This window comes from Papilio xuthus, unplaced genomic scaffold, assembly GCF_000836235.2.
Source record: "Papilio xuthus unplaced genomic scaffold, Pxut_1.1 DF826923.1, whole genome shotgun sequence".
NCBI lineage: Eukaryota > Metazoa > Arthropoda > Insecta > Lepidoptera > Papilionidae > Papilio > Papilio xuthus.
The window spans coordinates 5,238,963-5,258,851 of NW_013531726.1; the positions used below are offsets into that span (position 1 = coordinate 5,238,963).

The 19,889-nt window shown below is 34.0% G+C and overlaps 1 protein-coding gene across 7 annotated transcripts in view; it reads left to right on the forward strand.

The window, feature by feature from the left end:
• The window catches only part of LOC106122514 (peripheral plasma membrane protein CASK), a 128,705-nt gene that overhangs the window by 24,267 nt on the left and 84,549 nt on the right, over window positions 1–19,889 (forward strand). The window lies entirely within an intron of this gene.

Here is a 19,889-nt window from a genome sequence, read left to right on the forward strand (position 1 = left end):
TTGATTGACTTATTTTAAACAAAAGAGCGTTTGCAATAATTTTACTTATTTGACTATAAATATGTCATGTAAGATTTTGACAATACTACTGGCTGGAAAGACGATATTCAAAGACGTATGACTGCCAAGTCTCAGATGAAGATGTCGAAGATAGCGCCAAGCAGAAGACGCTAATAAGAAAAGCTATTCCCATCAGCATATATGATACAAGCTAGGCAAAGGGAGATACTATGAATACGACGATATTGTTTAAACAAACTAAAAAAGTGTACCATGTAATACGTTACACGAAAGTATAATACAAAGAAATAGGTTAAGTACAATAATCGATAACGGTTCAGGATTTGCCTGCAATCCGATATTATAGAGGTACATAAATATCTTTGATCTTTCTAATATTGTTCTTTTTCTGTTCAACAACAAAGAACGTTTGTATACCAATTAGAGTTCATTTTGAAGTAAAGGTGCTTTTCAAGGAATTATCCTAAATATCCCAAGCTCGTTGCCTTTGTTAATATTCATAATTTTGTAGATTATAGATTACTGTTATATATATATGTAATAAAAGGGCGGTAAGAAGACATTCAACGAGATGTGATCAATTAAATAAACATATGATATTAAAACCAATCTAACTAAATCTGTCAATATAGTTTTAAAGGAAAACTGCTAAAGTTTAGTATTGTTTTTTAAGTCCACGCTCTCCTTTCCTAGTTGTCAGCTTTTAAATTGTTTCTTGTGATTGACTTATAGTTGGTTTCTGAGACCAAAATATGCGTATAAAACATATCGTGATCTGTCATTATCATTGACAAAACAGAGATAACAATAAGTTTTAAACGGCGATTTTGGACTCAGAAACCCACTGCTAAATATTGTTAAGTTTTTAATACACATTTGTTTGAAAAATTAAATCGACACATGAATAACACATACGAAGGAGTAACCACAAGCCAAAGGCCTAACTTAATTGGCCGTGATAAATGTATTGCACGAGACACGTCGGCGGCTAACATGATTTATGTTGATTAACTGAACAATATGAACTAGGTCGCCCTCATACTATTTTATCTTATTTGCGAAGTTCCGTGTGATACGGTTTCCTAATTCAGTGTCTATTAGATGTCTTACACCAAGACAAAGCCACCTACTAAATTTATAAAGTTAAAAAGAGAAAATAAATCTTCTTGGCTAATGGGAAGACGCTTTACTGATGCTGCCTCCAGTTTATCACTGAACGTCTCGCTGGTTTTCAACGTAAGCTAAGATATAAACGAGATAAATATTTGTCACTTTAATTATGTATATGTCGATTAAAAAATATTGGCATGAATAAATAACATTTTAAAGTTTCAAACTTGTACTATATTTTTAATATGGAAATAACATACAAAAAGTTGCTAAAAAGTTTTAAATATCTGCAGTTAAGTTCAGAGTGTTAACGTCGTGTTAAAAAGTATAATTTACGACACGACACAAAGTTGTCAACTTTAAAGTTGTTAAAAAGTCGAAAGATTACTTTTACACGGCAAAGGTTATTTGGGAAATGTCGCTTAGGATGCGTATGTATAAATATAAGTTTTAGATATTAAAAATCTGTATAAATGAAAATAAGTTAACGTTCTCAGATTTTTTGTTATTTTGTACCGAACTTGATGCAAACACTATCTGTGTGGATCGCAAATTGTCGAGGACCACTAACAAAATTACGCTTGTAGTTTCAAGTTAAGAGTTTGTACGTGTAAACATTACACACTAGCTTTTGGCCGCGACTCTTTCACACGAAAAAAAAATCTTTAATAGTTCTCTTCCAGACTATGTTTATACATTTATACCCATATATCAGCGAGATCCTTTTGGTTGTTATGGAGATACGTTGCAACAAACATCCATACATCTAAACTTTTGCATTTATATAAGACGTAAGTTTAAAAATATATTAAATAAAGCACATATGCTTATCGTGGCGGTCGTATCGTGTTTAAATCCGGTCTGCTAACGTCATTTATCTTATTAATGAGTCTCCAGTTAGGATTATGCGCTCCGGCTGCAAAAAACTGATACGAGGGTCGGGAAAATTATACGGACAGGGCGCGTCGTCACAGGCAGCTTATGTTTATATCAAGGTTCAATTGACGTGGTAATATTAAGCTAAATTTTGTTAAGTAGCTTAAATTTAATAGCCGAGTTGGTGCAGCGTTTTATTGGAAGTTAATCGACGATTTTTTTCTTAAAAAAATATGTGTAGATTTTTGTTAAGTTACTAATATCTTTGTTAACATTCCAAGTAAGCTCTCAGCTTGTGCTTGGACCACATGATCGGAAATCTCTACCCTATTGACTATTGACGTTTCTAGTTAAATGAAATATGTCAACGAGCCGTGGGTTTCTGAGATAAAAATCACCGTTTTAAATATATTGTCATCTCAGTTTTGTCAAAGAAGACAGAGATGACGATGTGTTTTATACGCATATATTCTTGTCGGAAACTCACGGTAAATCTAGTTAATTTATGTGTAATTGATAAGTATTTTAATTACTTCTTTCATCTTTAATATTGGTAATGTCCTAAATGCGTATTTGTTATCATTTAAAATCACATTTATTATAAAGATGTTTGTATAACTAATCGACTTATAAAACTACATTATATGAAAGTAAATAACTGAACATTATGCATTTAATGATGCGATGGTGCTGCATTTACATGTTAAAGAGTTTTATAGAAATAAGCAAATCCTATAACGAGATCTGTGTTGAGTGTTTATTTGAATTACGTTGATTATACATGTAATCCATTTGAACTAGGACGCAGGGAAAAACATTTTTTTAAAGTATACACAGCCGCAAGTAAAAAGATTGCGAATTATGTCGAACTAAAACCGATGTAATTTTCACAGCCATCTAATGATATAATAATACATTGAAATGAAACATCAATATATAATTAGTTGTTTTTCTACACAAACAATTATTAAATTTATATATATGGGAAGTCCTTTTCTCCTTAAGTACAGGTCTTCCTAGTTAAGGAGTCAAGGCAACATTGAATTTGAATTTCTTGTGTATAACAATAAAGATTTTTTCATTTTTTTCTTTTTTTTTTAATATATAACTTTTAGACATTATTAATTAGAATCCTTTTTCGCGAATGGCGCGCTTGCATTACCAAGTCAAGTGTTAAAATTAATAGTGAGGGGACATAAACGTTGACATTTTAGTAAGGCTAGTGTTGCGCCAGTACACTGGCACAGTGTCGGATTTTCTTCCTAATAATACGAATATATTTTTGCTAGTTTTTGAATGGATTTGGATGAAATGCTAGTGTAACACTAAACCTTATTCTATTTAACACCATTTTTTTTAAATTCATTTGTCGTAGTTTTATTATTAATTCAGTAATAATGTATAGTTATATTAGTTGTAAATAAATACATATAATGTTTATTTTTATATTAATGTTTGCATTTTGCATACATTCGAGTAGTGACTTTGAAAACGGGAGCAATCAATTCAAAAATAAAGCTTGCATTCGTTTGTCGTACGTCTGGTCTATATAGAGGTCGTTAATACAGCGTGTCGACACTTTTGTTGCTAAAACATCCATATTCAGAACTAACTCTACTGAGATTTTACAATATTGCTATATGTTTCTTGTGTACCTTTTTGTTAACCACGCTGTTGTTCCTTTAATTTACGATTACAAAAAAAAATATTTAATTGTACATAATATTATCTATTTAACTACATTGTTGTCTTGACTTGCAATCTGCAGGTCCTGGGTTTGAATCTCGCCATGTCCCAATGGGTTTTCGATTTCCAATTTACATATGTACATTTATCCGACGTTCCTACGGTGAAGGAAAAATCGTGTTGCAAGCTGCACATATCTGAGAATCTACCAACCCGCACTGCCAGTCACCTGTGACTTAGGGTAGACTCCGAGCCCCTCGGTGAGGAAGTATAGTGAGCTGATGATGTGATGGTATTCGGTATAAGAACGTATTAGAATTTCGTAGAATTCTTTTGAAGGTTTGCATATGTTCATAGTTTGTCAAAACTTTTTTGCATATGACGTTAGGAATAAAATTCTTGCGGTCTGATATATAGTAAGAACTGTGCTTTAACATAAAAAGCGAGAAATAAGAACTAAGTAGAATCCAAGCGATGATTACAGTGAACCGGATTAGAGAAATGCAAAGCGGTCTAAACCTTTTTGTACGGTAAAGCAAAAGGTATTTTTAATTCTTTTTAAGTTCCGGCCAGCGTTCGACAGACTGGGCGATTCCGGACGAACGTACGGAATGGAAAAAAACATGTGTTTGAAATATAAAATTATTAATATTTTTTCTTTTTAAGTTCTTGCAAATTTTCCTGAATTTATGTCTAATCGTTGGTTTCCGAGACCAAAATACATTTAGGTAAAACATGTGTACGTCCAAAGTTCTACATTTATGCTTAATTTCAGCAATATCTATGCAGCTGTTCTGGAGATATGTACCTTCTAACAAACAACCATCCATGCATTTAAACATTCGTATTTATATTAATAAGATGTTATATAGCGAGATAGCGAATGGGTGTCTTGTTAATAATATTGGGTTTTTGGTTTAAACAAGCAATACACAATATTAACTTTTTAAACTAATAAAGTGTTCAATTAAGTAACGTCCACTTGATATTATATAATAATAATATTTGAGGTTTGAATAATTTAGTGTATAAACTTAATATACTCCATTGAACAGTGTATGGTTGAACCATTGTTAAGTCAATCGACTGGAAATTGTTTCGATGCTTCGGGACCGTAGATAATAATATGTTAACACTATTAAGGAATCACTGATAGTAATTATACATCAATTGTATGTACATATGTGCAAAATTAAATCAATACAAATATATGTAAAATTCTCGTGTTACAATGCTAGTTACCATGTTCCTACGAAACGGTTTGGCCGATTTTTAAGAAATTTTATATGCATATTCAATAAGTCTGAGAATCGTCTACTATCTATTTTTCAATCCCGTGCGGACGAAGTCGCGTTCGATAGCTAATATTTAAACAATTCATATTTATAATATTTTTAGCGTGCTTTTTTCTCTGATGCCACAATGTAAATAAATTCTGGGTATGTTATGACCGATGTTTATTAACTTTGACATGGGCGTAATTAAGGTTCGAACGTGATAATTAATGACGTCAAAGTAAAATGTATTATAAGCTACATTTATTCCTAAATATGTTACATGTTAATTTCAGTGTTTTTAATCATAAGAAAACCTATACTTAATTTTATTAGTTCACTAGCTGTCGTACGTCGTAGCTATGTGTTCTTTTAGACTATGTTCTACATCTATGCCAAATTTCATCAAGATCCGTTGAGTCGTTTCTATGATACCTTCTTACAAACATCCATCCATCCATCAAAACTTTCGCATTTATAATGTAAGTAAGATTTAATGATTTTTATTTGTTATTTATTTTGTCTCGAAGTTATATTTTAGTAAGTGTGAAAGTATTGATCTTAAATACATACGAACATTTGTAGCCTTCGCGTACCAACACAAAATAAATGGGTCACCGTTTATATGTACTTAATTAATTGTTTCCCAACTTTGGAAAAATTGCTTTTATTCTAACACCGAATATAAAAATATTCTTTTTATTTACGCGCCAAATGATTAATGTATTAATTAGACCCTTACAGTATTACACGTGGCCCTATCGAGTGAATTTATTAAGTAATAAATAACATACCTAATAAGATAAAATATTAATATAAAATTTAATAAAGACGTCTACCGAATACTTTCGAAATTAATATTTTCAAACTATTCCATTATCTATTGAATAGTTTGAAAATATTAATTTCAAATTATTCAAACTTTCGTGAGACATTATACTAAACTGATATATTATATAAACACGGCTAAACACTCACGTATATTGTCCAGTGGCGGCACCGACTAGTTTCGAGCCCATCGGGGGCCCTTCATCAGGATGAGTGGTACTGGTATTATTTCGCGGACGCGGCCCGTCGCTCACTCTATCTTATTCCATTATCTATATTAAAGTTTTTATGAGTTTAAAACTTATGTTTTGTGATAGCTCTTATTTCTCCGATCAATAATTTATAATAGGCAACGAGTCGACAAAAGAACGAATGAAGAAAAAAAACACGTGATCGTCTCGTGAATGAACGGTTTCTTACAACGCAAAAGCTTCTGCAAAGGAGAATATTTTATAGGAAATTTTCATAGACGTAAGACGATAAAAGAATTTTACACTATTTCAAACTATGTTATTTTCCTAATATTATAAATGCGAATGTTTGGATGTATAGATGGATGTTTGTTAGAAGGTATCTCCAGAGCGGCTGCATGGATCTTGCTAAAATTTGGCATTAACGTAGAACATTATCTGAATGAACACATAGGCTACTAATTAATTTTCTTTTTAATTCCGCGCGGACACAGTCACGGGCGGCTGCTAGTTTTACCCTAATTGACGGAATTTTGGTATCTCTTGTGTTATCTGAAATACTATTCAGATATTTACGTGCATTTAAATAATACTTGATTAAAATAACAATGAGATAAGCTTTTAAATTATTTTCCAATAATCTCAAATCAATAGAGGTAGAAGTTTGGTCTTTCTACTTTTATATTGTGCTTTAGGCAAAGGTATAATGGTTTGATCAAGCGCTCTCCTTGAACAAGTTCTCAAGTTTCTACTGAACATAATGAGCCCCAGTTAGTTGTTAGTGTTGAGTACAATTGAATGATTAAACTATTCACTAACAATCTCTTTGTTCACATAAAAATACTTACGTAACATCGATCTATTTCTAAAGACGAAATAGATATCTTAACAATATATAATATATTTTAAATATATATTATGTCATTGTATAAGTTGGTATTTTAGAGAACGTGGAATCCATCATTAGGAAGTAAAGAAATAATGGCTGCCCAACCATTCTATAACCAATATGCCGAACTGGACTAATATACGTAGCGCACCCTCTTTATTGGGAACATCTGTGTCCGGAAACGAAATATATACGTTCTGTTGTTACTTCAATTTAGTTTACACAGTGAATTAAATAATTCGATGTTCTTTTCCCGCTTAAACAGAAATACCAGGCTGTCATTATCGCATACTTATTTATGAGAATTAAAAAGTAAAATTGACTTCAATATTAATATCTGAAAACCTATTAGAGCTGCAAATTAAGAGCTCATTGTCGTGGTTATGGTGTCCGTGAAATGTAACCGAATATTGGATTGTTGTCCTAAATTGGAAGAGCAATTTATTATTTTAATCATTGCCATAATAAAACATTTGACGGGTTAAGAAAACACTTTTCTAATTTCCTTGGAGCGTGAATGTTTGCGCTTGTGAAAAAAAAAGTTTGTCCGCAAGCAAAGAGGTTTGCTCTCGTAAGTAACACAGGCGACCTGAAGCCTGAGGCGGTCGCAATTCAGGCTCCGTAAACAAGCGCGCCTATTCAGGCCTCCGAACTCACTCCCTACAGAAATATATCGATAATGCATGTACGAGCACCGAACTATCCTTGAGGAACGCCTTTTGTTCGGTGCTCATTGTGAACCAGCTAGCTCCTTCAAAGTGCTCCTTATGCTGGTTTCACACGACGGCAGAATAATGAGACAGAACAGTTGACAGTGCAGCACTATTATTGTTCGAACGCAAACTGCCAAAATAATTTTCTGTTTCAGCATTGTTCGGTCAAACTATCAATACTGCTCTACCTTGCATCCCTCGTGTGAAACTAGTATTAGTGCAACAATGTATGAAAAAACAGTACAGTCAATTTTCCTTATTCGTGATCCCTTTAAGCGTGGTTTTACAATTCTCATCCGAATAAATTGGTATTCCATAGTAGTCTTTAATACCCATAATTCATTCACGGAATGTAAACCCCGCGAATGCGGAGATTTGACTGAATATGGTTCCAAATAAATCTAATGCGTCTTATGCTTTGAATATTTTTCAAAATATTTTATGTTATGTAGCAGTAGGTACATAAAAAAAAAACTTTTCTAAATAGGTTGACTAGATAATTTACTGGTTTGCTGGTAATTATAAACGATAATGCATCATAATAATTATTCTGAGTATAGACGGCTAACGGCTAATAATAGGAATTGTTCAATTTTTCGATTCAGCAGTTTCCATGTTTATCTTAAAAAGCTAGCAGACAATAAAACACAAATAACATTTTCAGTTAACAGCCTAATGGTTAAGGGTACGGATTTCCGATCACGATTCCGGGGGTTCGAATCCCGGCATTCGACTATTGTCGTAAACCATATCCTAGCAGAAGCCTAGAGCTTAGTTGGAATGGTTAAAGAAATATAAGTAAATTTACAAAAAAACTGCTAATATTTCAAAAAAACAAAAAATCGGTTACCTAAATGAGTGTAATTGTAGCTCTCAAATAGCAATAGCATCGAAAATGCACAGTTTAATATCTCCTGATTTACGTGATCAATTACCACTAACCACTAAATACAGAACCGGCACTTAACTAATCTCAATTTCTGGCATATTCAAACGTATAACTTGGGCTGAGTGGTTATGCGCTAGAATACTAATTCAAATAACAATGAAATGATTTACAATACTACCGAATTGTCTAACTGTAACCCGAAACTCTGTCCGTGCAGGATTAAAGAAAAATTAAGTAGTAGTCTACGGGTTTTGCAGACTGCTCTACACCTATGTAAAGTTTCTTCGAGATTCGTTGACATGTTTTAGAGACACCTTCTAATAAACAACTGCATTTATAATTTTAGTAAAATAATAAATTAATAATGAAATTAAATTCATGTCATTTAAAAAAAATGTTGTAAATACATGCTACAATTGTGTTGTAGAGCTCTGACGGCAATAAACCGGACAAGCGGAAGGAAATGACTTAACTTAGTCAAACTTTCAAGGGTCTTGGTAAAATGTATGTGTACTATAAAAATGTTTATATCGATTTTGTTGTCAAATAAAATAAAAGACTGTTAACTAATGAAGACTCGTAAATAAATTAAATAACTAACTTTCGAATGTTTTATATTCGTAATGTAAAATATAGAGGCTTGTCAGATTTGCGCCAAATACAAAAGCGTAGTATAATACCTATGTACCATTCTGTTATGTAAAAATATTTACCAAGTCTGTATTTTATGTGAAACTATAGCCACTATGTATTAAGCGAAAGCTAATGGTTTACCTGATTCTGCATAAGTATCTCTATAATTAACCCTCGTTTACTTAAGCCTTATAAAAGAGCCTAATAAATTTTATTTAAACCTTAAACGCAATTTTAAGAATACTGCGGTGACTCTAAAGAAAATGCTTTATAAGATTCCAAGCCGAAAAGTTGCTAATTGGCTTCCTCTTTTCGAACCTCTATGCCTAGATTATTCTTTTATTCGACAATGTGTCATACTATTGTAATAATACTGGCCTTGAATTTAATACTGCTTGTTGTTAATATTATCTCGGCCTTTTAATTAAATACTTGAGTAAGTTTTACATTTATCATTATTCATTCATTACTCTAAAAATGCTAAGGAGTGTTTAAACAACTATTTATAGTATTTTATGTAAATAAAAATTTGTTGCGGCTAATTATATTGGAAATTCTATTAGGTTTTTATTTTATATTTTATTTAAGTCAATAAGTAGATAAATGTTTTTAGTTATATAATTTGAATTCGTATTTTGTGGGAAACAGCACATGCCGCATTAAAGTCTTGCTGTTTCGGTGTAGGCCTTGGGGTTGTGTGAGTGAATGAGAGCGGGGGTTGGTCCGCGCAGCCTCCGACGCGGCAGCCCGATGCCAGTCGACGCCGCGCCGCGAATGTTACCCCACGCAACCTCCGTACAGATACCTAAATATAACCAAATAGTGTCACTATAAACGTGTTAACTTTATTGCAGTAAGTGATAATAAGCTTTATAGTGACTTGTAGACACGTATCATATCAACCATCTCGATAGTAATTTGTTATGTATATTGGTATTTAAACCAAGGTTGTTCGTTGTTAAGAGGCAATCAAAGTCGTCAGTGGCACGGGTACTGAAATTTATTTTATGTAGTCACCTGCAAAGTCTAGAGGTCGCGATGAGATTATCGACAAGAGTCGCTGTGCGCGCCAACCACGCGTTATTGTAAGCTAATATGAATAATTCAATATGACACCGTCTTTATGTCAGTAAAAACAAAATACTCATATTTTTTTACTATATGTAACGTTGATAATAATTAGAGACTATTTCTTTTTATTGAATACCAGTTGTCAAACACAATGTGATGTTTGCGGTTCTCTTTGTCGATTTTCGTGTACACGCCGCTTTGAAACTACCTTTGTCAGTGCTAATATTCGCAAGCCCCTATACAGAATCTGTGAGCAAATATTCCCTTTTCTTTTGTTTTACACGTGACGGACAAAATGAATTAATAGAAAAAAGGATTTATTATCTGTACCAAAACATATTCTAAATACAAGATCACATGGTAATCGATGACACAATCAATTGATACCGATGTAATATTATTTTCATTTTTCGTAGCATTTTTGTAATTATTCGAATGTTTGAATTCGAATCTGTGAATTTCTTTAGTACTGGCCAAAGCAAATCGAATGATCGATGGAAGAATAAAAAGAAAAACAATGAACCGTTGAACAGCCGTCTTGCATTGCGACCGAGCGGTAACCTTTTAAGCGATAAGTGTTCAAGAAATTGAAAAGGATTGAGTTTGTGCTGGCGGCCCCGTTTGTCGGATTAAATTGGCTTAGTTAGATATCTTAGCATTGTTCTAGTTGTATACCACAGCTTATCCTAAAAGCTATATATTTTATAAATATAATAAAAGCATCAATGTATACTAGCATCTTTATAACGTAGAGAACAAGAGTGACGACTTTTTAACTAAGACGTGGACTTCTCATGTTTAGGGAGGATGTCTTATTACTTGGATATTTATGACATCGCTATACAAACATTTATATTTTTTTTGATAATTATAAATAGTAAAGTAAATAAGTCATACCGTCGTACATAAGGAAAGTAAAACGAAGGAATCAATCGCTTGAATTTGGCTCTCCATTTCCGGCTTGGGCCTGAAACGAGCGCAGTAAAATATAATCACGTGGTTGATTAGACAAAATATCTGCCTTGTCACAAGCCTTCAATATTATAAATCGAATAGTATTTTGTTTAGACAAACGCATGTCTATGAAATTAATGATGTAATATGTACAATTAGTTGTTTCGATGTCAAAGTAAATGAGGGCGACAAAGGACCCGTATTGATTTATGTTTGATGAGTGTGCGGGTTTGTCTTATGATTCTATTAGAGTTTGTTGACAGAACCCTTGCGGGGTGGAAAGTGAACGCGCCGTTCAACTTCCCGACCGATGTGAACGACATATAAAGGTTTTACGATGCAGGAACACGCACGGGCGCGCTGATTTATTTTCATTATTCTCCGGCTGCGGAGCAAATATTTTATCAATTTTTGTTTTGCAAATTATGTATGGAATAAATTCAATTTTAGTGTAACATTGAGGTTTGCATTAAGGTGTGAATACAAAACTAATTAGGCAAATAACATGTTTAGATATATAGATTATAACGGTTTTATGAAAATATAGAGAGCTATTCAAATTGCATATTCATATATTATGAGTTCACATTTATCATGCCTATTACCCTTTACCGCATACGATGCTGTTTATGGTTTAGTTACATTATTTTTTTTTATTTAACAATATTGTACTTTTTTAATAAAATTATTGTAAATCACTAAAGGCATCTTTTGGCAATATACAGTATTTAAACTGTTCATCAAAAGTGATCCGTTAAAGAATTTTTATTGGCACAAATGTCATCACATATTTGCAAAAAAAATCACACCTTTATAATTCATGCACCATGGCGTTAAAGAGAGCACTAGTGAGCAAATGTGTTAGGAAGGTCAAGTTTTTTTTTTTTAAATTTACTTATTATTAATTGCTAATAGAGATCTATGTACCTACGAGTGCAAGTATTAAGGAAAATAGGTAAAAGCTGATGTAAAGCCCTACGACTCTGCAACGATATCTCATTGTATGACAACGAGTCCGAACTGATGACCCACTGACCTAAATTGGATTGCAGCAGTCAGTGGTCTCTATGCCATATTATTTGTTCCGCGTTCTGGCAGCGAACTCTAAACCACCTTGCGACCATGTTTACCGTACCACTGACGTATTGCGCTCATTTCAAACACATGTCAGCATATCTTACTAATATAAATGCGGATGGATGGATGGATGGCATTATCCAGAACTTAGTCTTTATGAAATCTGACATAGATGTAGAACACATATGCTACTAATTAGGTTTTTCGTAATGCCGCGCGAACGTAGCCGTGGGCGATAGCTATTGTAACAAGAAATATATTAAATTATAAACGTATCAAACGATATGACCAACTATCTTTTGAAGAGAACAAAAATGAGATATCTTTTAGATTATAGAACTTCAAAGAGTACTTTAACTTTATCAATTTCCGTCAAAGTATGATTGAAATGCAATTTGTACAGTGGTAATGCTTTAGATTTATCCAAAAAAGCTTTAGTCACATTGGTCTAGATCTAGATAAATGTTTCGAGATGTATGTTTGTATGAATAATAAATCGTAACTCCTACGTACGTATTTAAAATGTTTAATTGTATGAAAACGGAAACGAATCCATTTGAAGCATTAAATTATTTGACCTAGAAACAAATACTGAGGCTCAAATTACACTAAGTAAAAGCTTTAGGCAGTTAAAAATACAGTAAAAGAACAATAAATCTGTAATATTAGCTTTATTCTTCGAAAGCTCCTACCGTTAATTGTGAGCGAAGCGGAATTCGGAAAGCTGTAAAATTTTGATGGATTTACATTCAATCAGGGATTCTTTTCTGAGGCATAAAATGAATTTGTTCTTTATAATGGCATTGGTAAATAAATTGTTAATTTATTTGTGGTCAATACGAAGCTCGAGCTTTTTAATTTATTTTATTATTGGAAAGTTTAGCATTTAAGGATGTAAGGCTTGACTTATTTCAGATATGTACGAAAGAAATTGTTATTAATCTTTAATTCAATATAAAAATTGTCGTAATAAATTATTCGTATTGTATAATCAAATTGACTTTATTTGTTAATAATAGCTGATTAATATTTCGACATCTGATAAATTATTTACATAAATTTCAGAAACAGTTACTAAATATTTTGAACCTTTATATCAATATTCATTACTTACCCAGTATTACATGGGGGAGTACCAGCCACTTAGCCTCAATAAATATTCAACTGACCCAATTTTTGTTAATTATTTGGTATTTTGTAACAGTCTTAATTGGAAGATGAAAGATTATATGACTTTATTGAATTAAAAGCCAAACTTTATGCGACTGAAAGATAATTGTGAATGAATTAAGTTTTAAATGAACATTAGACTTTTCATTTTCGTTTGCAAGTTTTAAGCCAAAAATCTTTCGAGATGGTTGATATCATTTGAATTTGAGTTAACGGATATGATAGTTATTTCGTTTTGCAGTGACTATTAAAAGGTTAACTTTGAACAAGGAATATTTTATATAACGTCTCGTGGATGTGTCTTGAATGTGTACAATAAAAAAAGACGGCGGAGTGGTTTTGTGTACCTGATTCGAATGAGAGGATGCGCGACTGTCGCCTATCCATTGGGCGGCGGCGCTAGGGGGCAGGGTGTCGGGCCGCGAGCGCGACGAGCGCTGCGGGCACGAGGCGCGGCGGCACGCGCTGACGTGCGCGCGGCGCTGCGCGTGCTGTGGCGCGCCGCGATGCCCGCCGCCTGACATGGAGGAGGGGTACTGGCGGCCGTCCTGCTCGACGCTGTCTCTCGACCACCATGGCAGCGCGACGCACCTCTGCGCGCGCCACGCGCCGCCTCACCGCCACCCCCATGCGCATCTTGCGCACGCCCACCACGCGCACGCACATGCCCACCATGTGCCGCACGCACAGCATGCCGCCTCGTGCCCAGTACACAGCCCTTTTAGGCAACCCACTCCAGAGTATTGTGCGGCTCACACGCAGGTCAGTTGTATGTCTAAACGTAATCATTTAGTTTTCGTTACTTTATCATCGTCATCAGCGTATAGCAGTACAGCTGGACGTAGGTGGTCTAGCCTGACGCATTGTGCGGTCCTCCTCATTCAGCGTAGTACGAGTTGTTCTTACGAGGTCATGTTATCGTATAATTACAAAAAGTAAAATGTGCTTTTTATCACCTCTCGTGTAATAAAATCCTACGTAAGCAATAAGCATATTATACTTGAGTCACGGCACGTCTTCTGCACCTAATTTACTTTTGGCGGGTTGTTCCTTTGCTCATAACGCGTTTGTTTTTAATAACATCAGCAGTAACTATAAAAATATAATAAGTTCTCTCCTGTTGAGACAATATCTTTACATCTTCATAAACATAATAGGTACTTTCATTTTACTAGTCCTTACAAAATATTATTTACAAAGACTTCATATCGTATTGTTTTTGATAAAGGTGTATGTATGTAAAAGAGCAATGATCGACTGATGAGTTAATTTTAACATTATCAACCATGATGTTTATATTAACGGCTTTGCATGATAACGTGGATTCTCAGAGATTAACGACATTATGACGTCAAACTGATTACAGCATCATATTTACACTCCTTTATTCTAACTATACCAAGAATTTAACCTTGTTTATCATATCGTTATTTTTAGATTGCTTTGTCATGGAATACGTAGTTTGACGCGTTGTTTACGTAAATATTGATAAGTTATTCGTCTAACTGGCGTCACAAATCGTTCAATAAAGGTTTTGGATTCTTATAAATTTGTGCTTGGCAAAAATATCTGGGAATGAATGAAGGTAACGAAGTTATACCCATATAAGTTTATGGTGAATAATTCTTTATATTTATTCAACGGGGTCCGGACATTATTCAACCACCTGTGATAAAGTACTTCGTAACCGTTCGCTGCAATTGCTATAGAAGGTTGATGGATTAGTTTTCTGCGTGCTCATCAGTCAGTGTATGTTAAAAAAATATAGTACGCGATATGTTATGTGTCGGTATAGTCTCATATACTATTATATTATTGGACTATGCCAAGTCTTTGAACTAATATTTATTAAAATATTAACAATATCAAGTAACAATTTATCGCTTAGTCTCTGTCTAGTTTCTTCTGTTATAAATTATTAAAAAACCAGTTGCCGTCGTCAGTGGTTCCAACCAAGACGTAGGGTGCTTAAAGAGAAGAGTGAATAAGCATTTACCAAACCATGTACCATTATGTTTTTCGATTTACATATTTATATTTATCCGACGTTCTTACGGTGAAGAAAATCATCATGGTGCAACCTGCACATATCTAAGAAGAAATTCAAAGATATGTGTGAAGTCAATCACCCTGAGCCAGCGTGGTTGACTATGGCCTAATCTTTCCTAACTTAGGTTAGGCTCTGAGCCCCTCAATGGGGATGTGTAGGCTGTTGATGATGAAACTATAGCATACCATCTCTAAATTTATCGTTGAACATCAGGTGAGATCGTGGTCAAACGCTGGTTTATTGATTAAAAAAGACCAGCAATAAAACGCCAACAATAATATTACGCTTGATTGTTTTCGATTGCATCAGTGTTTGATTGCGGCTTGAGCAATTATGCGTAGCGCATAGTATACGTGCGAGTATGTACAGACTGGCACGCTAATATGAATCCAACGATGAAAATTGTATCCTACATTTTGCCCTGCTTGCTAGCTGTGCTGGTATTAATTGAAGCTCGGATGCATGATTACGTAAGAGATGGTCGTAAGTAGAATATAGTTTGATATATCACAATATTATAAAATAAAGTGTTTTGAAGGAGTCTTACTTTAAACTTACCGATTGAAATACCCGATACTAACTTGGATATTGATTTCAATCTCAGTTTGTTTTAATTACATTTTATGGGTGTAATTACGTTAATAATTTCGATCGATTGTTCTTTTAACGATAGATTGGATTGTTATGTCTATTTGCTAGATAGATAGATTAAAATACTAATCTGAGGTAAGCAGAAATGGTTCGAGTTTGATTATTGGATTGAGCGTTAAGCTGAGTATAGACTGGAACATTTACTTGTGACAGAACAACAAACCGCTCTATGATATGTGATGAGGGTGATAACCTATACGTGAAAACTTATATAAAAACGGCTAAACACTCACGTATATTCGGCGGGTGGCGGCACCGACTAGTTTCGAGCCCATCGGGGGCCTTTCATCAGGGTGAGTGGGACTGGTATTATTTCGCGGACGTGGCCCGTCGCTCACTGGCAGCGGGCCCCGATGGGATCGAACTGCTGAACACTCACATGTTTAGCAGTTTTTTTTATAAGTTTATTGTACTGTCTCACGAAAGTTTGAATAATTTAACCGATATATGCTTTGGAAATTATACTTTCACCTGTATTGTATCATTCGCAAGAACGTTCTAATATATAGAAATTTGCTCTTGAGAAAATGCTCTAGTGTATATTTACCTTTAGGCACTCAAAAGTAATTTAGTTTGATTAACTGTTGCTTTCAGGTCCCGAACTCGGTCCGTTTCCATCTAACTTAGGAAATATACCATACTATTGTTATTCACCACCGTCGAAAGGACCTTGCAAGCGAATGTTTAAAGTTTGGTTTTTCGATGTTGTGAGAAGAAAATGTATGCCAATGTTCTATTCTGGATGCGGCGGAAATGAAAACAGATTCGAAACTGAAGCCACTTGTTTTATCCATTGTGGGAAAAGATATGTTTGAATATGTAAATCAAATTTTTATAAATGTAATCATTTTATTTAATAAATTGTGGTAGAAATAGTATATGATAGGATAGAATGGAAATTTTTTCTTCCATTTGATTATATTTAACAATTAAGAAACAACAGATATCATTTTGTCTCAGAAATTGTGTATTGGACATTTCGGCTACACGATAAGGGAGGGTCCGCGGAAATAATAATCGTAACGACAAATGGGTTTACGTGGTGTATAAATGGGAAATAACAAAGAATGGTAAGCCAGGCACAAGATTGAGCTTTATATTTTTCATCCAAACCCATCCTGTATCCGCCTTTACAGCCTTACTAAGACTGAAAAATAGTGTGGACTGACTTAACCGAACTCTGGTTTTCAATATTTATTGCGCCTCTGAGAAACATTATTTGGGATTTGTCAGACTTTTAGCTTTGTCTCACTTGGAATCCCTCCAGGCTATGAGTCACCAAAAATTTAACAGAAGTTGACATGACGACATTATGGAAAGATCTTTCAAGAAATGTAATATATAATTAACGTATTGATAAATTCGTATTACTTCTTCTGTTTTAATATGTTTACTAAACATATTATCCTCTTAGTTATAATATGAGCAATTAATATTTTGTACTATAATTCTTAACTGGGGCAAGAGCGTCGAACACGGGCGCCTTTTGTAAATTTACGAGAGGCTCGTTTTAATTTCTTGTTCTAGTTTTCATTTACAGCTTTATTTCATAAGAGCTACTAGTATTTATTTAATGTTTAGGTTGTACAAAAGATTTTGTTTATTTTTTATCTACGAACTACGGATCAAATCATAAATTGAGGTTTTATTGATTTATATCACGAAATAAGGAACACTAGCTGGCACATCGGAGATGAGTTCCCGGGTTCCCGACTTGGCATTTCAAATGTCTAGTACTACACTATCTGCAGTATATTTGTCAACTTCTGTACATCGTATCGATTATGTCCTTTCAGCAAACATATATCGACGATCCGTCCCTTTTCCCTATTCTTATCGGCAATCCTTGTTTCAGCGGCCTTTAACTATACGACTTCAGAAAGTTGTTTCTCTATCCCGTTTTAAAAATGGCCATTTTTATGTTGCTTATACAAAAGTTTCTTTTGGCTTTTGGGAACAGCGTCAGACGATAACGTTTTGTTTTATAGTAATTATTTTTAATGTGAGGATGTTAATTTCTATCGGAGTTTTTTTGGGAATTCTTTTAAGGTTGTATCAGTAAGAATAAAGCCCTCAAAATTTTCTTATAACTTTTAGAAATTATTGATTAGAATCTTGTGGCGCGAATGATGTGCTTTCGTTACAAAGCCCAGTGTCAGAATTATTTGTGAGGGGACACAAACGTCGACATTTTAGTAAGGCTAGTGTTGGGTCTATACACTGGCACATTTTCGGGTTTTCTCCCTAACTTATTAACAGATTCGCTTCAAACCATTTCTTAAAATGAAAATAATTTTAGATTTTTCAAGAACATTAATGATAAGGTTTTTTGTACACAAGGCAAGGAAAATATTCGAAAACCGTTGATTTCAGTTGCTAAGAGACTTACACAATGCAAAGCCATACAGGTTCATACACAACGCGCATCGTTGATTTTTCTATCTGTCATCGCCAAATACAGTCGCTCGCAAATAGTTTATCAAGATCGTCGTAAGAAAAGTTGCTGCACTTTTCAAGATGGCGGAGCAAATCTATGCAGTTGAAATGTTGCTATACCCGTACTAACCGTGTAGACGATTCACGTCGATGATTTAACATTGTGGGTACGAAGCGGGCAACGCGGTTCTTACGACGCAACCATGCAATATTAGTTTTGACGATTTACATTGCCTTTTGTGCGAAGGGCCTTAAGAAGCAAATTTGCAAAACCAACAAAACATGTCATATCCCTCCAAGGTGCTTTGGTCAAAAAGGCAATTGAATTACTGATAAACTTGTTGTCATACCTAAATCGTCTATTTGCTAAGTCCTACAATCTGCTTGGGCAATAATTTTGTTAAAAGTTTGATTTAGATTTAAACGGCACCGACATGCGGGTACTATTTAGCTTGTCTACATGTATTTACACGAAGAAATTTAAAGAGAAATTTATGTCAAGCCTTGCTCCGGCCGCGGTGCATTGACTCTCATTAATAATTCCCTGTCTCGCTTGCGACACGGTCACGTGCCCCGTGAAATGCCCGGAGCGCGTCACGTCTTGCTCGACATTACCTAAAAAAAACCTCTTTAAATATTTTGAATGTTTTAAAACTTTGGTTATGTTTTCAACAAACATGTTTGTTCGTCTATGGTAGGTCAGGAACATAACTAAGATAAAACTGTAGCATGTTTTGAAATTATTTGATGGACAATTTTATTATGTTTTTATTTACTTGTAAAGTGAATAGATGTTGATTAGAATTTTAAAATATTTTTTTCATAGACGCCTAGAGCCATGTTACCAATGATCAAATCATCTTCTTGTATGTTCTACGTCGTAATTTCTAAATTGGAATCCTATATTTTCCAATAAGTAAATACATTTTAAATATTTTATTGTTACAAATATTTTTACATAAATAAATTCGTGAATAGAATTGTGTTTGTGCTTCTGGCAGACACAAATTGTTCTTGGAAATGGATTGTTTCTTGTGACCCAATTTTTATGTCTACTTAAAAGAGCTTTTACAATATTTATGAATACACATCTTTCGAACTTCAATGTTAAAATTGTGCATAATGACTATGCTTTTTAGCTACGAAATAATATTGAAAGTTAAGTAAAAAATACTTAGATTTTTAATAAAATCTTTAACGTACTCAAGACGTCGTCACTACTGGAGTGTTGGAGGTCCACTCCGGACTACGTCCAGTCAACTCACGTAACCTTGACTAGATCATTGATTTTTTGAAGGGCCTTTCCCCTTCAAATATTAAGACTGTCATATTCATAGTAGCTTACATATTAACCTCTCGTTTTCCGCCGA